The sequence below is a fragment of the Myotis daubentonii genome, chromosome 2, assembly GCF_963259705.1.
Source record: "Myotis daubentonii chromosome 2, mMyoDau2.1, whole genome shotgun sequence".
NCBI lineage: Eukaryota > Metazoa > Chordata > Mammalia > Chiroptera > Vespertilionidae > Myotis > Myotis daubentonii.
The window spans coordinates 98,339,306-98,366,185 of record NC_081841.1 but is presented as its reverse complement, the minus strand read 5'-3'; the positions used below and the strand labels follow the sequence as shown (position 1 = coordinate 98,366,185).

The window sequence follows — 26,880 nt, the reverse complement described above, 5'->3', positions numbered from 1 at the left end:
AGGATATTTTTTCCACTGAGTTTTAGAGAGAGTGGGAGGGAGAGGGAGAGACAGTGAGAAACACTGATGTGAGACAGATACATCAATTGGTTGCCTCCAGCATGCCCCAGACCAGAGCCAGGAGCCTGCAACCGAGGTGCATGCCCTTGATCGGAATCGAACCTGGGACCCTTTAGTCCACAGGCTGACGCTCTATCCACTGAGCCAAACCTGCTGGGGCAAAGCTAAATGCATTTTAAATGTGCAATTCTTATATTCTAAGACACTGAGAAGGAACAAATAGAAATGTATAAAATATTTACTCAAAAAATATTGATTGATTTGTCATTGAAAAGGAATGAAGTTCTGATACCTGCTATAACATAAACCATAAAAACATTAGGTGAAAGAAGCTAGACACAAAAGACCACATATTGTATGATTCTGTTTTTATAAAATGTCCAGACTAGGTAAATCCAGAGTTAGAAAGATGAGTGGTCACCTAGGGCTGAGGTGAGATGGGGTCCTTGGGAGTGACTGCTAAGAAGTATGAGTTTCTTTTAGAAATGATAAAAATGTTTGAAAATTGACTGTGGTCACGGTTGCACAATTTGGAAAACATTAAACCTATTGAATTGTACACTTTAAATGGGTGTATTGTGTGGTGTATTGCGTGGTGTGTGAACACTGCCTAGTAACTGCCTTCGGTTTGGGCAGAAGGAGGAGAAGGGGAAGGTGGCAGCCGATATCAGAGGGCAGGAAGAGCACTGGCTGCTTCCCGAAGGCTGACAGCTCGTGGAGAGAGACCAAGGCCCCTGGGCTGGCTGGGCTTGGCATTGCCCCTCAGAGACCCTCCACCCCAGTCCATTTCGTGGCCGCAGTAAAGCCACACCTAGGGAACTGTGTTCCATTTCAGGCACCTCATTACCAGAAAAATGGAGACAAACTGGAATAAGTTCAAAGAAAAGTGGCAGCATGACTAAGAAGCTGAAAGATCCTTTCATGAGGCAGGATTAGAAGAACTAAACAGTAGACCTGACTAACTGCACACGAAGGGGAGGGAATGTGATTATTACCTACCAATGTCAGAAGGGGTAAATAAGAAGCGGGCAGAGTGATTAGCATTAGAGGAGAAAGTATAACAAAAGGCGCAGGAAAAATATTTGGGGGATGGAAGAACCCAGAAGTATACTATAAGGCTATGCCTTTTCCATGATCTAACGAATGGTTTGCTTAGGAAAAAGTGTTTGGTTTTTAAAGGGGGGGATCAGAAGAATCAAAAAGTTTAGAGCAGGAAGTGTTCCTTCATTTGCTGCAGTTGTTTTACATCTCGGAGGCCTTTCTCAGTTCCCAGGGAGTGTGCATGGTTTGCATTTTATCTGGAAGCAGGGTTAAATGTGGGCATGGCTGAGCAAGGAGAGAGTTCATTGGCACTTGATCCATTATATGCTAAAATTTCCTGTCTTGAAAAAAAATCTCAAAGGTCAACCTTTCTGATGAAACTGGAATTACTTTTCAAATGAGGGCTTTTATTCTGGCTTTGAAATGCAAAGCTTCAGTCACTCTGAAGTCACAGGAATACCGGGTTGTTAAAGCATTTAGACCACTTAGGAAAGAAAGGCAGTGTGAAGTAGCCAAACTGAAACTTAGATGTGTTACACAGCACAGGTGTGAAAACAAATCTTGAAATGCATTAGTACCTTGTTATTTTAAAGTATTTCGTTAGCATGTGCATCACAGGTAAAAAAGGAAGTTTTTGCATGGTTTCCATATGCAGCAGGTCCCAAGGATAAACTGGGAAGAGTGTGTTCCAGCTTCTCACTCAAGATATTACTGTTTTCTTTCCCCCTTCTTACTGCCCAACCCACTGCTCCATGCTTGCCTATCCATTTCTCACCTTCTCTCCAAAGAAACACCCCTTTATAGTTAACATCAGAAAAGATTTTCCCCAAAGTACAAACATGTAATGTTTGGGATTTATTATATCCTAGCTGCAGTGAATTAAATTCTTCTTCCTCCTGCTTTCCCTTCCTTGTTAGAGCTACAAATCTAAACTTAGTACATGTAAGACTGAGCAATCCAACAAGATCTTCTATTTCCTACCTTCGGCTCTCTAATAGTAGGCCAATTCCATCCCTGCAAGTACTACAGTGAAGACTACTGTCCTGTGTACTTTTTTTAAAAGCACCATAACTACATGTAGCACATAAGTTTTACATGATCTCTTCTCTGGATGTGACAAATTTTCTGTGTATGTATCGAAATCTTTGCATCTAAAGACAACAACAAACTTAAAAATACTCCTGAAGTAAAATACTTTCCACTGAACCACAAAACAAATTTTTTCCCTGGAATCCTGCAGGCTCCTGTAATTTGTGCATTAAATCTCCTATCTCAGCACTTTAGTTTTTCTCCATATATAAAATAGCTACTATAAAATCTTCCCCAAACCTCTTGGGCACCTCAAGATTTAGCAGAAAAGTCCCTTTCTACTAAACCTTAAATAAGATACTCTGGAGGAAGGGACTGTTGGAATAATAAATGTACAGGTATCTGTATATATAAAAGCTTAAGCAACTGTCCAACTGTTAGACCATCTGACGAGAAGCTATGACATGCAATGACCACCAGGGGGCAGACGCTCCAAACGGTAGCTATGACCCACACTGAATACCAGAGGGCAGACTCTCAACTCAGGAGCTGCCAAGCTGCGGTGACTTGGCAGCTGCAGTTCTAGCATGACACACCCAGAACCAGAGAGAAGAGAGCCCGATTCCAGGGTGTGTCACCCGAGACCTGCCCTCTCGCAATCCGGGACCCCTTGGGGGATGTTAGAGAGCCAGTTTTGGCCTGATCCCAGCAGACCAGGCTGAGGGACCCCACCCACCAGTGCATGAATCCATGCACTGGGCCTCTAGTGAAGTTATAGAATAATATATTCTGCTAACAGAAACAGGAATCAGAAAATATGGATTAGAATGAGCATGAGGGCACCAAATCTGGCTGCTGCAAATTGGTGGCAAAGGGCACAATAGTGGAGGCTCAGTGCCATTCACTGTAAAAGCAACCAGTTATTCTGAGGAAACTGTTAAAGGAAATGTAAGCCATGCAACATCCTACCTCAAAATTACCCCATGACACTCCTCTTCCAGGCTAACCTGAGCCACCCTTCCATGGCCCTGCACCTTTAATTAATTCCTTGTTTCAAATCTTCCCTGGTCCTTTACCAGAGCTTCCAAGGGCACTCTCATCCTGAAAAGACCTTTTAATCTGTATTTCTCACAAGCTAGTACCAATTTTTCTTTCTTTCGTCATCAATCATCTCAAGAGAATAGTGCTCATGTGCTACCTGTTTCTCATTTCCCTCCTTAACATCTTTTAGTTTTTGCCATTTCACCAAAATTGTTCTCTCAAAGGGTTACTAAACTAAAACCACTACATTGGAAACTGTAAAACATTATTTAGAGAAATAAAAAAATCTTAGATTCCACATATAAGTGAAACCATGCAGTATTTGTCTTTCTCTGTCTGACTTATTTCACTTAGCATAATACCCTTTAGATCCATCATGTTTTTGCAAAAGACAAGGTTTCATTCTTTTGTACTGCTGCATAACAGTCCACAAACAAACAACAACAAAAAAAATGGGCTTTTGGGAACAGAGACCAATAGGATGGTACCATTATCAGAAGGGAGGGGGGTGGAGGGGACCAGTAAAAGGGAAAGAGGAATATAGTCACGAATACGGTGATACATTTAAAGTATGGTGATAGAGAAACGGCCCCGGTGAGGTCGGGATGGCCCTGGTGAGGTTGAAACGGCCCCGGTGAGGCTGGGACGGCCCCGGTGAGGCCAAAATGGCCCCGGTGAAGTCGGAATGGCCCTGGGGAGGTTGAGACGGCCCCGGTGAGGTCGAGACGGCCCCGGTGAGGTCAGGACGGCCCTGGTGAGGTTGAAACAGCCCCAGTGATGCCGAGAGGGCCCCGGTGAGTTTAAAACAGCCCTGGTGAGGCCGAGACGGCCCCGGTGAGGTTGGGACGGCTCCAGTGAGGTTGGGACAGATAATGGGGACCAGTATAGACTGATGAACAGGGGTAGATGCAGAGGCAGAGCAGCATTGAACGGACTGTCAAACTGTGGTGGGAAGCCTGGGGAGGGTTTGGGGGAGGTTAGGGGATCAACCAAGGGACCTGTATGCATGCATATAGGAGTAACCAATGGACACAAGACACTGGGGAATAGGGGAGGCTAGGGGACTGTCTAGGGCGGGGGGATAAAATGGACACATATGTAATACCCTTTGTAATACTTTAAGCAATAAAAAAATAAAAAATAAATAAAAAAAAGCACAAAGAGAAAAAAAAAAGGATGGTGATAGATGATTACTATAATTAGTGAGGATTAACCACACTAATGTCAGGTAAGGAGTAAAAATGTGAAATCACTGTATTATACACCTGAGACTAATATCCTATCTAATAAAGAGGAAATATACTAATTGATCCTCACGCTGTTGCAAAAGATGGCAGTACCCACAGCCAATAACGAGGGAATATGCTAATTGACTGTCCCACCCTCAAAGATGGTGGCACCCACAGCCAATAAGGAGGGAATATGCTAATTGACTGGCATGCCCTCAAAGATGGTGGCACCCACAGCCACAAAATGGCTGGCAGGAGAGGGCAGTTTGGGATGACCAGGCCAGCAGGGGAGGGCAGTTAGGGGCAACTGGGCTGGCAGGGGAGGGTGACTGGGCTGGCAGGGGAGGGCAGTTGGGGGCAACTGAGCTGGCAGGGGAGGGCAGTTGGGGGCAATTGGGCTGGCAGGAGAGTGGTTAGGCGTCGATCAGGCTGGCAGAGGAGTGGTTAGGGGGTGATCAGGCTGGCAGGCAGAAGCAGTTAGGGGCAATCAGGCAGGCAGGCAGGCGAGCGGTTGGGAGCCAGTAGTCCCGGATTGTGAGGGGGATGTCCGACTGCCGGTTTAGGCTCAATCCCTGTGAGATCGGGCCTAAACTGGCAGTTGGACATCCCCCGAGGAGACCCAGATTGGAGAGGGTGCCGGCTGGGCTGAGGGACACCCCCCCCAGTGCATGGATTTCGTGCACCGGGCCTTTAGTAATTAATATAAGATTACACACCAACTATACTTAAATTCAATGAAACAAAAAGAATCCAGAAAACTAGATCAAACATGGGAATAACCCAAATGTTCATCAACAACTAAATGGTAAATTGTGTTATATTTATAAATAGAGGCCTGATGCACGAAATTTGTGCAAGGGGCTCGGCCCTCGCAGCTACAGCTGCCTCGGCCCTCACAGCCCTGCCTCGGCCCTCACAGCCCTGCCTCGGCTCTCACAGCCCTGCCTCAGCTACATCCAGAAGGTCGTCCGGACAGTTGTTCTGCTGTTTGGTCTAATTAGCATATTAGCTCTTATTATATAGGATGATGAAATACCATACAGTAATGAGAATGAATATATATGTGTAACCTAATAGATGTATTTCATAAACATGATGTGGATGAAAGAAGCTAGACACAAGAAAGTTCACTCTGTTTGACTCCAGGTATACTAGTATGAAGTTTAACAATAGGCAAACTGATCAATTTACCCTTGTAGGGTGGAGTAGTGACTGGCAAGAGGCTTCCGAGGTGATGGTAAGGTTCTGCTTCCTGTTGCAGGTGTTCATTATGAGTGTGGAAACATTCAGTGAGTTGCATACACATGATTTGTGTACTTTCTTGTTTACATGTATACATCAAAACCTAAGATACCCCAAAATAAAAACCTCAAGGATTACCTAACAGCACCATGCAATGGTTTTTACTCAGTCTTTATCCTACTTGAACCCCTTCTGTGATATCTGCCCCAAATAACACCTCCTTCTAAAATCTTCTCTCCCGCCCTGACTGGTTTGGCTCAGTGGATAGAGCGTCAGCCTGTGGACTGAAGGGTCCCGGGTTCGATTCAGGTCAAGGGCATGTACCTTGGTTTCGGGCACATCCCCAGTGGGGGGTGTGCAGGAGGCATCAATGTTTCTAACTCTCTATCCCTCTCCCTTCCTCTCTGTAAAAAAATCAATAAAATATATTTTTTTAAAAATCTCTCCTCTTGAGTTTCTGGCTCTCCTCTGCCTGCCCTGTTCCTCTTCTTTCTGCTTCTGCCCACATATAGAGAGTTCCTGAGGTCTAAGAGGTCTGTTCTTCCTCTTGCACTCTCTGCATGGATGACCCTGTCTATCTTTAGCTTTATAAAGAGGTAATAATAATAGTGGCCACCTTATTGGTCATTTATTATGGGCAGGTATTGTTCCAAGTGCTTTAGTACACTAACACATTTAATCCACTTTCTTTGCCAATTTAATGATTTCTGTTGAGTTGCACTTCTCTGGATTTAAAACAAGTTTTACTTATCACACATATACAAAAGAAAAGAGAACAGTATAATCACCCTTATATGACCTAAATTTAACCATTATCAAGGTATATAATTATAACCCTAGTTCCCTTCTCTTTCCTGAGTTTCAGACTACATTTTTCAAATGTTTGAAAAACATTTATTTGGGAATGTTGTACTTATATAGCAAAAAATGTTGTTCATACTATTTAATATAAACTGTTCTTTTTACTTAATAAATGCTACACGTGGTTTTTCATGTGATTACGTATTCTTCTAAAACACGATTCTCCTGCCAGATTCCTGTTATCGCCCTTCCCAGGCTCAGCTTCTTTTGGTTTAGGTTCTTCACTGATGATCATCTTTTGGTCACAACCCTAAATACAAGCTCTCATACCCTAACAGCTTTTGCTGATTGCATACAGCTTCACAGCCTCTTCAGCTCTGGTTTGTAACAGCAATCTCTCTAAAATAGGCTGCATTAGGTTCTCTCTTCTTCCAATATATTAAATGACTTCCTACCTACAAATTGTTCTAATTTCGTTGGCATGGCAGCCACAATGTGGCAGCCCTATCCTCCTTTTCCAATTTCATCTTCTGGTATATCTTGCCATTCCCTGGCTTTTGCTTTTACTTTGATGAAGTTCTCTCTCATCGTGGAATGTGGACAGTCTTACCTCCTACATGCCCCTTTTCTCTGTAAAGTCCTCTCTATTCAGTGGTGAATACTACTAAAGTATTAATTTTGTGTTTCAAGAGCTGGCTATATGTTAATTCCCCAACACTTCCACACCTTCTTGGTGAATTCTTTTTGACATACTAATGCTGCCTAGCAAAATACCCTACACAGCAAACAATAAAAAACCAACTAGTAAGTAAAGTGAAGGAACAGATGCTAATCCTGGGGGAAAACACTGATGCCTTTCCAACAAGCCTTTGAGGATAAAAATGGAAGCATCTCCAAATCAAGACTGCCTGACGGTGCAGACCTTATAGTAGGGCACATAAACTATGCCCTGTGACACACACTTCCTTCAGAGTGTTTGAATGATGGGGTAGAGACAAGTATAGGGTACCAAGATGGCCTCTGGCAAGAATTTTCTGGCTTTGTCTGCTGAATGTTATTATACTGTATTCTGTTCTTAGTAGCTATCCCAGCCCTCCCTGAACTCAGAGTAGTAATATGATTTCTAGAGGCCTTGAGCCAAGAATCACAAATGCAACAGCAACTCAATCTGAATTGCTCAAAGCAACACACGTTGAAGTGAGTGCAGCAGATGGAAGAAGGGAAAGCTTCAGCCTCCACAACAGTTCAGGGGAAAATGGACAGAGGGAGCTCAGAAGGAAAGGGAGGCATTTCAGAGATGATGCTATGCAACCTCACACCCAACAAAACATTGTGATGAAAGGCTGGTGTAAAGAAACCCACTTGCGCTCTCCTCCTGCTTTCAATGTTAGGATAACTGTCAGGGAACAGAGCTGATGGTGTGAAGAATGACAAGGAACATAGCTGGGATGGATGGAGGAATGGGAGTATAGCAGAGGGATGGGCTGACAACCAGGGACACTGGCCCAGTACAGGTCTGACTTTAGAATAGGTACTACCATCTCCTCATAGTGAATAAAGACATCAGGGAGAGCTAATAGAAATCCACAAAATAAGAAAAAACTTAGAGAACATAGCCTTATTTCAAGGCAAACAACTCACTATTACAGTCATAAAGATGAGGTGTATAAATGGTTATAAAGAAGGGATGGCTATGAGAGGCTAGGGGATGAATTCAGTTGTGGTTGGCAGTGACTCAGATTAATTCCTTTCTGTAGAAGGTCTGGTGGTCAGCAGGAAATTAGATGATTGGTTTGGTTTAAGCAGATGAGAATCTGAACTTGAGGTTAACAGCTAGGTCCCAGGATGCACAGGCCACCAGGTCTGAGCTATAAACTGGCAGGATGACTGGAGCCTTTAGAGGTGATGGATCAAGCTGAGATGGTCCCTTTCTCCTGTCCAGATCCGGACTACAGCCCCCAGCCCAAATCAGCAGGCTGTTTGGCTGTTTAACTACATCTGCTTAGGAAGTATGAAGATATAAAATGACTTCCGAGGTTACGTTTTTGAATAACTAGAATTAGCAGAAATGTATTTTGCCATAATACCTGTTGACTAAAATATCAAACATAAAACTAATATGGTCAGAGGGATCTGAGAGCATTGTGGATAGTTCTCATCCAGTCATTTACTTTTCTACAGGTATTTTGGTCACTTTTTTACTTTTTAGAATCCCTCTAACAATTTGTAGCAGGGGAAACTAAAGTTCCTCTTGAAAAATCTGTCCTACGATTATTTCCCACAGATTAAGAATAATATTTCAAGTCTGAGCTTGCAGCTTGAACCTCCCAGCTTTCTAAGTCTCCACCTACCCTAGTTGCTGATTGTGTCGAGCCTGAAGCAGCTGTCACCAGGCCCTGGCTCCACGCAGTGCAGCAGGAAGTGGTAATGATCCTGAGGCTGCAAGTGGGCCTTCCCCGACCCCCACCTGTTAATGAACTCCTTTGCCAGGCAATACCTGAATTTGTTTTTATAAGAAGGAACGGCTGTTGTTGCGTAGGCCAAAAGCAAATAAGATGTTACTGCTCGTCCATGGTCAATATTGAACAAAATGTCATAATAAAAATAAAAGTTTAGCTATATTCCACCAAGGGCACCTGTAAATACATGATCCACAGTCTGACATTCCACAGTAAGCTCCTCAAAACTCCTGGTGATACAAAGGAACTTCCTCCTTCCCTTCCCTCATGACAGAAACATCAAGGTAGGAGGGAGCCACACGGACTTCAGCCTCTCAGAGATGAAAATCTTCCAGTTACTTCCTAGTGCTATCAAGAGCACTTTATGACGGGCACACGGTACATTTAGTTCCCCAAATACTGAATGAATGAATGCTTGCCATATACGTGAGGGCAGCTAGATTTTTTAATGTTATAGCATCATGTATTTTTTTTAAAATATATTTTATTGATTTTTTACAGAGAAGAAGGGAGAGGGATAGAGAGTTAGAAACATCGATGAGAGAGAAACATCGATCAGCTGCCTCCTGCACACCCCCTACTGGGGATGTGCCCGCAACCAAGGTACATGCCCTTGACCAAAATCGAACCTGGGACCTTTCAGTCCGCAGGCGGACGCTCTCTCCACTGAGCCAAACCAGTTAGGGCAGCATCATGTATTTTTACCTTTAGTTTTCAAAGGCTAAAAACAAAACAAAAACAAAAATAAATCAAGAGCTTCTCTGCTGGCACCGGAAATTCTGCAATGTGATACTGGCAACTTCCTAGTCCTGAAGGAAATAAAACAGCCAAGGTTTTTAGAGAATCTGTATTAATACAAAGCACACAGTTTAATTTTTACACTCAGCGCTCCTCCACAAAATATCATGTGGTAGGACTACTAATCCTAAAAGCAGGCCACTTCTGAATTCAGACTCCTGGACCTGGAAGGGAGCTAACAGAACTGCCAGTCAATCCTCTGACCATACAAGCAAGACAACTGAGGCCTCAGGAGGTAAAGTGGCTAGTAGAGTTCAGTGACAGAATTATATGCCTCAGGAAAACATACGGATTATCCTTCAAGCCCACCAGTGAGTGGTTAGGGAATCAAACTCTACTGTCTCCAGATACACAAGTTCTCCATGAAGAAAAAGAGGAAGTCTCCCCCCACCTCAGAGGGAAGTTTTACAAAAACCTGGTCTTGCAAGCTAACAGACCTCTTGGAGTTGTCATAGCACTCACTGTTGCTCATCATTCTTTTGAAGGTAATAGTCAGTCACGATTTTGTGAAAGTCAACAACTGAGAGGTCAAATAACACAGGTCAAAGTAGACAAGTGAAGTGTGGTCAGTGGAATCCATAGGGCTGAAACACATGCTGCTAACACCTGCCACTCCAAATTAATCTCCTGACATATAGAAGGAGCTGGAACTAGGCACATACAAGGGGTGTAACAATCCAATTTCAGACAGTTATCTCTACATAAACCAGCAGAAATGTTTGCTTTCCAATGATTCCATTATGTATTTACAGATGTCACTAACATACTAATGTCTTGATTTCTAGCGTACTTATGTCTAGACACTTGTGAAATGCTGGCTGCTTTCCTGCTTAAAGCACTCTTCCCTTGCTGAGATAATTAGAGTTTTTCTCTGTCATATCCTATAAGAACCTCCCATGATATAGGTATTAGATCTTCTCTGAACAAGTGAGGGAAAGGAGTGAACAGTGAAGGAATATGGCAGGAGAGCAGAGGACAGGGCTACGTAAGATAAAAGTGGGAACAGGGACTTACCTCCCAAACCCAATGGACCTCCACTGGTCCAACTGGCCCCCATACATTAAATTTCCAAGAGCCAAGAGTCATCTCCCATATAAAAATGTTTCTCAAACACCAATGGAACTGTGATGTAGCATCCCACTCAAAGAACAAGCCGACTGTGACTACAGTGACACCACTGTATTATGTCATTGAAATTTGCTAAGAGTTGAACTTCAAAAAAGGTAAATATGTAAGGTGAGGAATATGTTAATTAACTCAATGAGGGCAATTTTCCACAACATATACATATTAGAGGCCCTGGGTACAAATTCGTGCATGCGTGGGGTCCTTCAGCCTGGCCGGCGATTGGGGCTATCTCACCCAGTCCCTATCAGGGTGATCAAGGCTGGCCGGCTGGGAGGCGGGTAGGGGCCGCAGGAGGTTGGCCTACCACTGACCATCAAGGGGCAGTTCCTGCATTGAGCGTCTGCCCCCTGGTGGTCAGTGCACATCATAGCTACTGGCTGACCAGTTGTTCAGTCGTAACTGTCACTTAGGCTTTTATATATATATAGGCTAGAAGCCCGGTGCATGAAATTCGTGTACTGGGGTGGGGGTGGGGGGTCCCTCAGCCCAGACTGCACCCTCTCCAATCTGGGACATCCCCCTCACAATCTGGGACTGCTGGCTCCTAACCACTCACCTGCCTGCCTGCCTGATTGCCCCCTAACCACTCCGATTGATGCCTAACTGCTCCCCTGCAGGCCCGGTCGCCCCCCAACTACCCTCCTCTGCTGGCCTGGTCATCCCCAACTGCCCTCCCCTGCTGGCCATCTTGTGACAACATGGAGGTGGCCATCTTGTGATAAAATGAAGGCGTCATGCGAGGGCAAAAGGGCCACTTAGGCTTTTATTAGTATAGATTACAAATCATCACATTGTATAGTTTAAACATCTTAATTTTTTGTCAATTATACCTCAACAGAGCTGAAAAACACAACAAACCAAAAACAAGCCAGTTAGCCATCTGGGTGATGCGCTTAGATGAAGAACAGTCCTGAGGCAAGGGGATTGATGGCATGGCCTCTACAAAGCTTTTCCAGTCCAAAGACATGTTGAGGTAGGACAAGGCCTGAGAAAGTATGGAGTATTAAAAACAAAGAACCAGATTTCCCAGAATCTTAATATGGCTGTATAAGTTGATTTGGTAATATCTCTTACAAAGCTATTAACTGATGTGAATAGAGACATTCAAATTAAGGGCCTGTCTTTACCAGAATGGAGAAAAACTTTCCCTCTTTGCCAAAGGGATCCATCAGAACAGCGGCAGGGCTCTGGGAATCACAGACACAGCCATGCTGGCCAGCCAGCCCAGTGTATTTGGTTTGGCTCTCAGAAATAGAAAGTGTCAAAAGGGAGAGGATGAAAAAACCCCACAAAAACCCAAACTAAAAGGAAATCTAATGCTGAAACTGTCAGGGTGGTAAGAACAAGGCTCTGTTACAACTGAAATTTAAGTGCTAAACCAGCACAAAGCCTAAACCATGTCTAGCTAATCTCTCTGGCCAAGCAGGAAGAGAGAAGGAAGTTTCCCCCAACACAGCGGCCCGTGCTCAATGCACTCTATGTCCAGGACTGTCGTTTGCTGTTCCCAGCACAGTGTCTGATCCCAGGGCCAATGTGATGAAAGACTAAAAAGTTCCACAGGTAACTATGGATCTTGCTTGATTTTTTCTTCTTTTAGTGGCAACCTGATACATTCCCTGGGTGATGTCTCCTGGCTCCCTGGTGAGATGATGAAATGACCCATTAGTGAGGTACAAGCTCCATGGTTCAAGACCATGGAAGGGGTGCCATTATTGACCAAGGCTCTGGGGTCATGTGAGCTGTTCTGCGTGGTGCCCTGATTACAAATGACTGCCTCATGGAGAACCATGTGATTAAGGGCAAGCATAATACAATGATATGGCAAGCTGTGTCTGATATGTCTGATATAGAGGAGGTTGGGGTGGGCTGGGGGTCTGGAGTTGCATGTTACTAATTTTGGATTGCTAAAAGGAAAAAAAGTATGTGATGTGATTTGAAAACTCCTGGGGAAGATTGGGGTTGAAAGAAAAATACTCCTACAGCCCCCTGAGCTCAGAGAACTTTATAGTTAGGTGAAGAAGGGTGAGAATGTGACTCCGGGGACAGTGCCAGTCCAGTTTGGCTCAATGAATGCTTAAGGCTCATCACACTTGTGAGCACAGTTCCCCCCAGAAAGTGTGGGCAAAGCCTTGGCATTCCAGGACTCAAGTGGCTCAAACAGCTTTGTTTCCACATGGAAGGAACAGCTGCACACGAGAAGGAAAAGCCACACCAAAGCAAATACTGGGAAGTTTCACCAAGCTCTTTGAAGAGGAGGAAGATCACCAGATTTTTTCTACTTTTCTTTCCAAGGAAGCAGCTGGAGAGGAGGTGGACTCAACCTCAGAATCAGCCAAGTGAGAAAGCGAGCTCTACATGGGCAAGAAAAGATGGAGAAGTCTGGGGTTATCCCACTGTACACACCCCAGGAGGTGGATCTAAATAAAAAGCCCTAGCAACTCCTGCAGGTGGCTTTTTCCAATGGTCCCATGCCAAAATCCTAGTAGCCTGGCAGAGGAAGCTCGAGTAATAACTGTTGTCCTGCAGAAGTGTTATACCAGCGGTTCTCAACCTGTGGGTCGCAACCCCTTTGGGGGTCGAACGACCCTTTCACAGGGGTCGCCTAAGACCATCGGAAAACACATAGTATAGTGCAGCCCACGGGACCACAGCCTGTGGGCTGCACTCTACTAGATAGAGCTTAAGAGGTCCAACTGACAGTGCAGGGAGCAAGAGATGCTGGCAAAGCTACAGCCCTGAAGGAGGTAAGAAACTTAACACATTTTAAGGTACCTACTATTCACTTTTCTCCCACAAAGAAAGTCACAATGCTTGGTCAGCACACAAAGCCAGGAACAGACAAGCATCTTATCTGCCAGTATCTATCACTAAAACACACTTTGCTTGAACCAGAAGGGCAGCGCTCCTGCAGCATCCTTCGAAGGTATAACAAACACAGTGGTTCTCAACCTTCCTAATGCCGCGACCCTTTAATACAGTTCCTCATGTTGTGGTGACCCCCAACCATAAAATTATTTTCGTTGCTACTTCATAACTGTAATTTTGCTACTGTTACAAATCATAATGTAAATATCTGATATGCAGGATGTATTTTCATTGTTACAAATTGAACATAATTAAAGCATAGTGATTAATCACAAAAACAATATGTAATTATATATGTGTTTTCCGATGGTCTTAGGCGACCCCCGTGAAAGCGTCGTTCGACCCCCAAAGGAGTCGCGACCCACAGGTTGAGAACCGCTGGTATAACACTTCTGCAGGACAACAGTTATTACTCGAGCTTCCTCTGCCAGGCTACTAGGATTTTCTTCCGCGGCATCTGCAAGGTGAAGTAGTAGGATAGGGTTGGAAATGGAATGTCCAGTCTCAATTCTGCCACTTGGCTTTATCATTTTGGGCAAGTCATTTCAGCGCCCTGGCCTCAGCTCAGACTAGATGATCTCTAAATTCTTTTCAGGTTTAATAATCTTTGAATAAATAGAGCTCATTCCTGATTAAATAACATTCAAGCAGTGACTGCCAGCTGAGCACCAGCAGGCTATTTCTAGATGGAGCTTTCAGCTCTCCAGGCTTCTCAATGCCCCTTTCTCTGGGTCTCACCTCAGGATGCCGGAGAAAACTCAGCACTGTACCTCTTCCATGATGCCCCACCAGGGTATCCTGCTGGTTGCATCCTGACACTCTCTGTGGTAAAGTTACCTTTAGGAATAAATATTTATTGACTCAGGTTTAGGTTTAAAAGACTTACAAAAGTTGATGTGATTTCCCATAGACTTTAAAGGTGCCAAACAACTGAGAGTCAGAGAGCTCTGAGGGCACTCACCAGGCCCAGGACACTGAGGAGCAGATTAAACTGGGTTTTAAAGGACAGTTTTGTCCTTTTTTGAACTCTTCTTCTCCCCTCCCCTCTCGCGCCGCCCCCCCCCCCCCCCCCGCACCACCCGCACTCCACACCCCCCAGTCGCTCACTGATCTTATTCTAGTGTTCAGGTTCCCTAGGCATACTAAGGTGACAGTGACAATGTGCTGTACTCACACTATAAAGGGCAGTGCCTTAAAGAAATGCTTGATTCAAAGGAATAAAGTGAACCAGTGAAATTCAGGCATTTAGGCAGGAGCTTTAGCAAATATCTCATACTCCTTTTACACCACTACCACATCATGCTGTTTGTTAAGCTGGCAATAAAATGTTAGTGCCTGAAGTTTGGCTTAGGGTTTACATTAGAGAAAGATTATTTTTTTTAGTCTGATAACATTAAAACTCTTATTTATCTTTAACAAGAACCCCATGAAAAATGCCATCAATCAAACCTGATCTTCAGGGCTACTAAGCATCACTGCAATTTACAGCAAGACCTGCCTGTTATCTGCAGTGTCAAAATGAAAGGCTCCCTTCATCAGGACAGCATATGCTGGGTAGGACATTTTCTTTGTGCTTAGGTGGTCTTTTGTATAAAGAGGTAGACAAAGCGGTAAGATAGCATTTATATGGTGTAGAAGAACACCACAATCTTATCGCCAGGGAATTCCTGATTTCATTCAATCACTAACCACTTTTAAGAAAGGTCTAGTATTTGGGACTGAAGTCACCAGCAGGCCCCATGTCTCCCCTAGGGAGTAAGCTGGAATTAGTGAGTGTGAGTATCAGATTCTGCAGTTGTTCCTCATCCCCCACCTTTTAATCTGTGGGGCTTAGGATCTAATTGGAATGCCATTTCCAGAGTTTGGAAGTCAGTTGTTTGAAACCTTGAAACAATCACCTAAGTAGTAGTTAGGTTCCCAAGTAGGCCCCATGAGACTATTCATCCATTATATGAGTTATTGGTTGAAGCATGCCCCTTCCCCCAACTCATATGTTGATGTGCTAACCCCCATAACTGTGGAATGTGACTGTTTGGAGAGATGATTTAAAGAGATGATTAAGTTATGATGAGGCTATTGAGTGGGTTCTATTCCAATCTAACTGATGTCCTTGTATAGAAGAGGAAATGTGGGCACAACAGAGACACCAGGGATGCATGTGTAAGGAGGAAAGGCCACGTGAGGACAGGGTGAGAAGGTGGCCATCTGCAAGCCAAGGAAGAGAACTCAAGAGAAACCTTGATCTTGGACTCCTGGCTTTCAGAACTGTAAGAAAATAAATGTCTGTTGTTAAGCCAGCCAGCCTGTGGTAGTTTGTTATGGCAGCTCTGAAAGTGAATATAATATTGTCATAGAACTTACCACCATTTATAACATCTTATCTACTAGAAGATGCTTCTGAGTTCTAACATCAGAAATACTAGTACCTCTTCACTTCTCCTGTGCGTCCTGGTTCCATCTCTCCTACAGAGACTGGGAGGGGTCAGGAGAAGCCTCATTTCTACGGCAGTGGCCCCTCAGCAGGATGTTCCTATGACAGGTGTGCAGGAGAACCTCTTAGAGTCTCGGGATAATTAATAGCAACAACAGTTAGAATAGCAGCCAGGGGCTGCTGTGGAGGGCTGGGTCATCAAGTAGCAGGGACCCTTTGGACTAGTGAACAATTCAGGAAGGGAAGTGGTGGCAGTATTTCCCCTCACTCTTGGGGCAAGCAGGGCTTTAAGTGATGAGGCACAGGGGAGTCCGGTGGGAAGAGAGGTTCTCTCTTTGTGTATGTAAACTGAAGGCTGCTTATATTTTAGGATACCTTTTTTATTTCACACCTGGAAAGTCATGCCCCATGGGGAGAGGGGTGTGGTTCCCATACCTTTTGCTTTTTTAAGTTTACACAGGTTTCCCTTGAGAATTACTATAGCCACTATTAGGACAGGAGCTCGGCGTTATTCAGGGGTGCTGGTCAGAAACATGGTTGCGAGCCCCCAGCATGCACCATAGTAGATCCTGCCTATAAAAAACTTAAGTTACTTGCATTTCTAGACTGTCTCACTAAACCTTTGTAAAGAATTAAATAGCTAAGGATAACATTTCAAATGCTCTGACTAGACTGGAATACTGTCAGTTCTAAAGTTTATGAGCTCCACTGGCTTTAAGTTTGCAGTTCCTACTCTGGTCATGTTTTTTGGCATTCATAAGAATTAATTTTCTTCTTTGCTTAGTTGGGGAAGGATTATCTCTGGAAGTTGACACTGGAGAGGACAGACCCATGTTTAATGTACTGAACTGCAGTAATTGTCAAGACTCATTAAAATTAAGATGGTAATTAACTGCTCCTGCAGGAGCTCTAGGGAATCAGGAGTGCCAACTGTCTTCTCCCGTGGGAGTACTTTAAACACAAAGGAAACATACAAAGGGCAGCAAAAAAAAAGAAAAAAAAAAAGAAAAAAAAAGAAAAAGAGAGATCTGCAAAGCTCTCTAATTAAAAAAATATTTCATATTCATATTTTAGAACTCTAAAGAGTCCAGTGCAAGACCAACCTAATAAAAACTAGACTAAAAAACAGTTATTGCAACCATTGCTGCAAAGCCAAGGACACATGAGACCTGAATTCAGAATAGGTGTTTTATGTTCAATTTTATTTAGTCCCAGCAAGTAGGGGGTAGATACCAGTAATGAGGACCAAGGGCTGCCTTGGTCAAGAAGTGGAGGGAAAGACCTGCGGACAAAACAGAAACAGCAGAATGCTCCTTCTCTGAGATAAGTTAAGGAGGGAAATGGTGGGAGGATCTTTCATATCAAAGAAGGTTTGATCTAGCTAAGTCTCCTGATACCCTTTCTCTCCACAAACAGGAGTATTCTACATGTAGCACAGAGCATGTAGTTTTGCCCCTATTTAAGTGTATCCTTTCATGTGTACACCACAGGCTGTTCTCTCATTGGGAGTTAATTGCAATTAATGCTTAATACTGTGTAATGTGAACTATGTGAAAGAGTTCCTTATCTCCTCCATTTTCATCATCCTTATTTCCTCTTCCTTTATCCAATTTAGCTTTAGGGGATTTTATCAAGAAGTAAGGTAGCAGCTTTGTGTCCTAGGCCCAACTGAGCACTCTGTCAGTCCCTGTTCTTTCTTGTGGTGTCTGCCCAGCTCCTCCGTATCTTCTTCTTCTTTTTTTTTTTTGAACAAGCTTTTCTCTGCCAGATTTTCAACAATCAACTGGCAAGATATTCTGCTCTTTGCATAAAAAGGTTAATGGCAGCTTTCAGAGGAAGGAGAAAGTGCCAGACTGAATGAGAGTAGAGAGGAGAGAAAAAAAATGCGGTTACTCCACAGGGTTTTTCTTATAAATTTGTTAAAACACTCTCCCTCTCTCTCAAGCCCAGGCCCGATACAGACACATTTATCTCCATGGCTCTGCAGTTTTTTCTGCTGGATTGCTGGTCTTGCCTCTCTCAGCATCTCACACTCTGCTGCTCTTAGTTTTTTTTGACAAGAGTTCAACATTGGAGCTGAGGAAACAAGTTCAAACATTACAAAAAGAAGAAAACCAGATCAGAAACATTCAGGCTGGGAACCAGAACAAAGTTTGTTGCTCCACAAAGAACCATTCTTCTTTTTTCTTTCTGTCTTATTTTCTCTCCCTGTTCCCCTTATCCCTTGCCCCCCAACAGCTCATAAGTCCACTTGGCTCACTTGTGTGGTACAACACTCTGTACAAATGCATTCAAGAGAGAAGAATGGAATGTCATGTTGTGACTCATGATTGATGCATTCCCTGAGTGCAGGAGATGACTTTCAGGTTCTGTGCCCAGTACTTCCCCAACATTCACACCCTCCAGTTCACCATCTTAAAAAGAGAGGGGTACAAGCCAAAGAGTGATTGATCAAAATTGAGAAAACAAATGGAAGGAATCCAAGGAGAGGACATAGTCTGGGCCAAGTTTTGGAACAATACTTCCCTGAAAATTAAAAATGGGACTGAGTGCTGGGAAAGGGAGCTGGAATCCAAAGCTGCATGACCCACAGAGCAGGCTGGCTGATACAAGTTCATTCCAGTGTGCCGGCCCCTGATGGGAGGCTGGCATTCATGGCGGAAAAAAAGGATTTGTACTCTAGGGAGAAATTCCATTTTTAGCAGAATCTGCCCATCAGTCAAACTGCTTCAGAAAGTTTAAAAGGAGACTGGTAGTGGGGTATGATTTTTTTTTCTGTTTTTGTTTTAAATTAAATTATCACTGACATACAGCAAAATGCACAAATCTTTAAATGTACAACTTGATGAATTTTGGTAAGTATTCTCTCAATATTCTTAAGCATCTCCTTTTTCATAAGAGGATGAAAATCTGAACCTTAGATTACTGATATAAATTTTAATAACTTTTAAACTTATTTTCAAAGTTCAAACTTATAGAAAAGTTGCAAGAATAATACAAAAAATTCTCATACCCTTCACCCAAATTGCCAACATTTTACTACCTTTGCCTTAATATTCATTTCTCTCTTGATAAACAGATATAGGTGTCTGTATGTATGGCATCTATCTATCTATCTATCTATCTATCTATCTATCTATCTATCTGTCATCTATTCATGGCATCCATGAAAGAGAAAAATAAAAGAAAAAAAGGACAGTTAAAGTACTGAGGAAGAAATCACTAACAAATTGTTAAAAAAATAATAATATGAAGTGATATGAAAAAATAGCAAATAAAGTTTCAAAACATACAACAGAGAACCAAAATGCAGAATATGTCCCTATATATTTATACACTATATATGAGGCCTCTAGAACCATAAGAAATGCAAAAAATTCACTGTTAATAACTCATTCTCGAATTGCCCCCATTAAAAATCAAATTGCCCCCCTGAGGGGCATGTGCCCTAGGTTGGTAACTACTGGTTTAGATGGTGTCTCCTAGGTTTTGTTAACATTAGTCACTTGGTTTAGACGGTATTTCCAGGTTTTTCCAATGTAAATTAACTAAAATAATTTTGTGCTGAATAATTTTTTTGTGAAGAGACTTTCAGACTGTGGAAATATACTGTTCCTCAAAAACTTTTACCCACTGTTTTTCATGCTCATTCATGATTCTTGCCCAAATCAGTGATTACTATGATGGATGTCAAATAATGATTCTCTAATTCTATCATTCCTTCTCCATTTACTGGCTGGCATTCTACTATTTCCTTTCCTCCCATTCACTTGTTTATTAATTCACTTCTTCATACCAGCATAGATTCACATATTTCTATTTTATTTCAATGAGTTATAATCTGTTACTATCATTATGTATTTTGCTGCTCAAATCTTAAAAATTTTGTCATTAGGAACCTCTGTGTCCTTCTGACATACTCTCAATATTCTTGGAACACTTTCTTACTTTCTGGTATAATAAAATGTTTTTGGATTTATGTTGAACTTTGCCACACAACCTTGGACTTAGTCATGTCTCCTGGAGCCCTGATTCTTTTTGGTGGAAAAAGGCATTTAGAAATTAAGATTTGGGTGCTTAACTGAGCTCCTTGTTACAGGTGTATATTATTGCTTCTAGGTCTTCTCAGCAGATAAGGCTAGAAAATATATGTGTGTGTATATATATATATATGTGTAGATGAACACACACATACACACAGAGAGAAATCTAAATCAGTACATTGACCAATCAATCAATAATCAATCTATCAATCTATTAGCAACCATGAACCCATATTAATACTTCCAACAACAATCCAACATCACAGGGTTTGCCTTTACTTTTTTTTTTCTTTTACCTTTCTATATTTATTACTCCCTTCTCCTATAGTGACAAATCTGGCCCCCATTATTCTCAATATATTTACTCATTTGCTCAATCTTTTTATATGTAACCAATCTCCCAACCATGTGTGCTGCCATCTTGGTCCTAGCCTACTAATTCCACCACACCAGCTGAATCTTCAGCCTTGGCCATGCCAAAAATGTTGGTGATGTGGGTTGCATCCTTGGGCCCTGCCCATTAAACACATTGTGCTGTTTGAACCCTTGGTCCCACCAAATACATAGGCTCCAATCCTTGGATTCAGCTCTAGGCCAAATATTCAAGCTTTGCTGACCAAATCCTTAGCCTGTGTTCTGCTGGTCATCTTGGTTACATCAGCTGAAGCCTTGGTCCCAGCCCACTGACCATGCCAGCTGATTCTTCAGCCATGATAAAGGGGGAAGGGGTAGACTGGTTGACTGGTAGACTGTATTTAAGAGGAACAAATACCTACATTCTAATATTTGTCAGGAAAAAATCCTTAAGCCTACTTAACATATAAAACTTTTTTTATAAGATTACTAATATTTAGGGCATATTGCCTAAATACTGTCCAAAGAGTTGAAATTTATTACTTATATGAAATAACACATTAGATATCTGAGTACTTGGGCAGCAATATTTAGGGTCTCCTATAAAATGGTTTTTATTGAAATAAATTTTGGTATTATGATATTGTTGAGATGTTAAAGAAAAAAATAGGCTTATGGAAGTTTTTGTTGTTTATAATAGAAGGATGTTGAAGATGTTGCTTATAATTTGATTCTTGATAAGGACCCACAGGGAAGAAATTTCTTTTGTGATCATTTCGATATACAGAAAAAGCACCTGACAAAATACAACATCCTTTCATGATAAAAGCACTTAACAAATCAATACAGAAGGACCTTATTGCAACACATTAAAGGCCATATAAGACACACCCACAGCCAGCACTCAGTGATAAAAGGTTGAAAGCTTTTCCTCTAAGATCAGGAATAAGACAAGGGTACCTCCTCTTACCACTCCTATCAACAGTACTGGATGTCCTAGCCAGAGCAATCAGACAAGAAAAGGAAATAAAAAGCATCCAAATAGAAAAAGTAAAATTGTCTTTGCAGATAATATGGTCTTATATATAAAAAATCCTGAAGACTCCACCAAAAACTGCTAGAACTAATCAATGAATTCAATAAAGCTGTAGGATACAAAATCAATATACAGAAAACAGTTGTGTCTCTATATACTATAATAAAACATCTGAAAAATATATAAATAAGACAATCCCATTCACGATAGCATAAAAAACAAAGTACTTAGAAATAAATTTAACCAAGGAGGTAAAAGATCTGTACACTGAAAAAATTTTGGTGAAAGAAACTGAAGAAGATACAAGCATATGGAAAGGTATCCCATGTTCATGAATTGGAAGAATAATGTTAAAATGTCCACATTACCCCAAACCATCTATAGATTCAATGCAATTCCTATCAAAATTCCAATGGTATTTTTTATAGAAATAAAAAAAATCCTAAAATTTGCATGGAGCTACAAAAGACCCCAAGTAGCCAAAGCAATCCTGAGAAAAAAGAACAAAGTTTAAAATATCATATTCCTGATTTTAAACTATACCACAAAGCTACAGTAATCAAAACACAATGATACTGACATAAAAATAGGTCCACAGACCAATGGAACAGAATTGAGAGCTCAGAAATAAACTCCTGCATATATGGTCAACTAATATTTTAAAAAGGAGCCAAAAATACTCAATGGGGAAAGGATAGTTTCTGTAATAAATGATATTGAGAAAATTGAAAGAATGTAGAAGAACTGAAATTGGACCTCAATCTTACACCAAACACAAAAATGAACTTAAAATAGATTAAAGACTTAAACATAAAACCCAAAACTGTAAAATCCCTAGGGGAAACATAAGGAAAAGCTCCTTGACATCAGTCTGGGCGATGATTTCTGGATATGACACCAAAACAAAAACAAAAATAAATAAACAGGACCACATGAAACTAAAAAGGGAGACGAACAACCCAATTAAAAATGGGACATCACTAATCATCAGGGAAATGCAAATCAAAATCACAATGTGATACTAGTTCATACCTTTCATACCTGTTAGAATGGCTATTGTAAAGAAGACAAGAAAATAACAAGTGTTGGGGAAGAGAAAAGGGAACCTTTGCTTGTACATTGTTGGGGAGAATGTAAATTGGTACAGTCAGTATAGAGGTTCTTCAAAAAATTTAAAAAAGAACTACCATATGATCCAGCAATCCCACTTCTGGGTATTTATCCAAAGAAACTGAAATCAGGATGTGGTAAAGACACCTGCACTCCCATGTTCATTTTAGTGTTATTCACAATAGCCAAGATATGGAAACAACCTAAGCGTCTGTCAATGAGCAGATAAAGAAGATGTGGTATAGATATGCATAGTGGAATATTATTCAGCCATGAGAAAAAATATAACCCTGTTCTTTGTGACAACTTGGATGAACACTGAGGGCATTATACTAAGTGCAATAAGTCAGACTGATAATGTATGATATTGACTTACATGTGAAATCCAAAAGAAAAAAAAAAAGCCTAATTCAGAAAAACAGAGTGTACCCTATACTGTGGTTACCAGGAGCTGGGGTGTTGAGGAAATAGGGAGATATTGTTCAAAGGGTATGAACTTCTAGTTGTAAGATTAACAAGTTCTGAAGATCTAACGTATAGGATGGTGATTATAGCTAAAAATACTGTATTACATATTTGATTGCTGCTAAGAGAGTAGATCTTAAATGTTCTCACCATAAAAAAGAAATGGTAATTATGTAATGGAATGAAAATGGTAGCTAATGCTATGGTAGTAATCATTTTATAATATATAAATACATCAAGTCAACATGCCACAAGCCTTAAATATATACAATGTTGTATGTTAATTGTATCTCAATAAAGTTGGAAAACAATTTCCTTTGGATCTCAGAACTAGAAATTGTCATGTTTTTGATGATATACTGGTTTGTTATATCTTGTAGGATAGTATAAACTGTATGACTAATCACATCTCTCTTGACAGTGCCTGAGAGCTCACTCCTGGATTCATCTTGTGTTTTTCTCCTTCCCCTTGATTATGAGAACCATGGAGTTGGGAATGCAGAAGGAAGGAGAGTTCTTTAGGAGATTCTGATATCCTTTATCCTCTCCGAGAAGCACTGCTCCAGGACCACTCACTCAATTTGAAGTACTATAAGATTTAGAACTGAGTTTCTGACGACTCATTCCATCATTCTGGATCATACTCCCCTTTAATCTTAAAGCAGAATGATATAATACAGTACATATAACTTCTAATTTTATATAAGAAGTAAAAATACGTAATGTGAACTGGAAAAATATTGTCTCAAAAAGATAAAATAATGGCTGTTCTTTTTATGTATACAAGACATTTAAAAACAAGCTACCTATCCTTGGCCATAAAGTATCTCAAATGAGGGGATTTTCAAAATTGCAGCAGAGTAGGTGGATACTATGCTGACATACTCCCAGGACCAAACTGGAATTATAACGAAAATACAGAAAAACTATCCTGAATACTCAACTGAATACTAGCTGGAAAGAACCCTGATAATCAAGGATGGAATGTGGAGACCGCATAGAGACTGGTAGGGAGTGTGGAGGCACGAAAGGGCTGGCTGGGCTCCAATAGACAGCAGCTGAAGTTATGAAGGAATATCTCAGCTGTGGGAGGTTCTAAACCCCAAGCTGGGCTCTCTAGCCCAGAGCACTAGAAATGAGAAAGGTGCCCATATAACTTCAGTTACCATAACATCTGGCTATGAAAAGGAATACACAGCAGATTAGGGGAAGCCGAGGATCGGGCAGGTGAATTAGAAGATAGGGTAGAAAAAAATCACTCAATCACAGAACCAAAATGAAAAAACAATGAAAAAAACAGGAGGACAGCTTAAGGGAGCCGTGGGATAACATGAAACGTAACAACATTCACATAATAGGAGAACCCTAAAGACTCCACCAAAAAACTACTAGATTTAATAAAGGAATTGGGCAATGTAGCAGGATACAAAATTAGCACCCAGAAATCGATGAAATTTTTACACACCAACAATGAATTCTCAGAAAGAGAAACTAAAAGAAACAATCCCATATACTATAGCAACAAAAAAAGTAAGATTCTAGGAATAAACTTAACCAAGGAGGTAAAAGACGTACTCTGAAAACTACATGATGTTGAAAAAAGAGATAGAGGAAGATATGAAGAAGTAGAAGAATATACCGTGTTCATGGATTGGTAGAATTAACATCACTAAAATGTCCATACTACCAAAGCAATCTATAGATTCAATGCAATCCCTATTAAATTACCAATGGCATATTTCACAGCTCTAGAACAAACATTCCACAAATTTATATGGAACCAAAAAAGATCCTGAATAGCTACAGCAATCTTGAAAAAGAAGAACATGCCCTAGCTGGTTTGGCTCAGTAGATAGAGCATCAGCCTGTGGACTAAAGGGTCCCGGGTTTGATTCTGGTCAAGGACACGTGCCTGGGTTGCGGGCTTGATCCCCAGTAGGAGGTATGCAGGAGGCAGTCAATCAATGATTCTCTCTCATCATTGATGTTTCTTCCCTCTCTCCCTCTCCCTCTTCCTTCCTCTCTGAAATCAATACAAATATTTTTTAAAAAAGAACAAAGTTGGAGGGATCACAATACCAGATATCAAGTTATACTACAAAGCCACTGTAATCAAAACAGGCTGGTACTGGCACAAGAACAGGCATATAGATTAACGGAATAGAACAGAGACCCTAGAAATTGACCCAACCCATTACATCAATTAATATATATTTTTTAATATATTTTATTGATTTTTTACAGAGAGGAAGGGAGAGAGATAGAGAGTTAGAAACATCGATGAGAGAGAAACATCAATCAGCTGCCTCCTGCACATCTCCTACTAGGGATGTGCCCGCAACCAAGGTACATGCCCTTGACCGGAATCGAACCTGGGACCTTTCAGTCCACAGGCCAACGCTCTATCCACTGAGCCAAACTGGTTTCGGCTACATCAATTAATATTTGACAAAGGAGGCAAGAGCATACAATGGAGTCAAGACAGTCTCTTCAATAAATGGTGCTGGGAAAATTGGATACATGCAAAAAAATGAAACTAGACTACCAACTTACACTATACACATACATAAAACTCAAAATGGATAAAAATTTAAATGTAAGATGTGAAACCATAAGAATCCTAGAAGAAACCATAGGCATCAAAATCTCAGACATCTCTCATAGCAATATGTTTGTGGATACATCTCCTATGGCAAGGGAATCAAAGGGAAAAAATAAACAAATGGGACTACATCAAAATAAAAAGTTTCTGCACAGCAAAATAAACTATCAATAAAATGAAAAACACAAAAAAACAGTCCACTGATGGGAGAGCATATTTGCCAATGATTCCTCTGATAAAGGGTTAATTTTCAAACTATATAAGGAACTCATACAACTTAACAAAAGGACTACAAACAATACAATTAAAAAATAGGCAAAGGATCTAAATAGACACTTCTTCAAAGTGGACATACAGAAGGCCAGGAGACACATGAAAAAATGCTCAAAGTCATTAATCTGAGAGATGCAAATTAAAATGACAATGAGATATCACCTCACACCTGTCAGAATGGCTATCATCAGCAAATTAACAAAGGACAAATGTTGGTGAGGATGTGGAGAAAAGGGAACCCTAATACACTGTTGGTGGGAATGCAGACTGGTGCAGCCACTGTGGAAAACAGTATGGAGTTTTCCTCCTCTCCCCCCCCAAAATTAAAAATGGAACTGCCATTTGACTCAGTGATCCCACACCTAGGAATATATCCTAAGAATCCTCAAACACCAAACAGAAAGAATATATGCACCCCTATGTTCATAGCGGCACAATTTACAATAGATAAGATTTGGAAACAGCCCGAGTGCCCATTAGCAGATGAGTGGATAAAAAAGCTGTGGTACATTTACACAATGGAATACTATGCAGCTGTAAAAAAGAAAGAACTCTTACCATTTGCAACAGCATGGATAGACCTGGAGAGTATTATGCTAAGTGAAATAAGCCAGTCAGAGAAAGACAAGTATCACATGATCTCACACATATGTGGAATCTAATGGACAAAATAAACTGATTAACAAAATAGATCCAGAGACACAGATGCATGGAATAGACTGTGGAGTTGCAGAGGGAAGGCAGGGGAGTGTGGGTGGGTGGGAGGCTATCAACCAAAGACCTTGTATTCATATAGGGTATGCATATGCACAGACAGTGGGATGGTGAGGGCCAGGGGCAGACGGCGGGGGTGGACTAGAAGGGGTCATTTGG

At 41.4% G+C, this 26,880-nt stretch overlaps 1 protein-coding gene across 9 annotated transcripts in view; it reads right to left on the bottom strand.

Moving 5' to 3' along the window:
- The window catches only part of ERC1 (ELKS/RAB6-interacting/CAST family member 1), a 524,562-nt gene that overhangs the window by 21,703 nt on the left and 475,979 nt on the right, over positions 1–26,880 (bottom strand). The window lies entirely within an intron of this gene.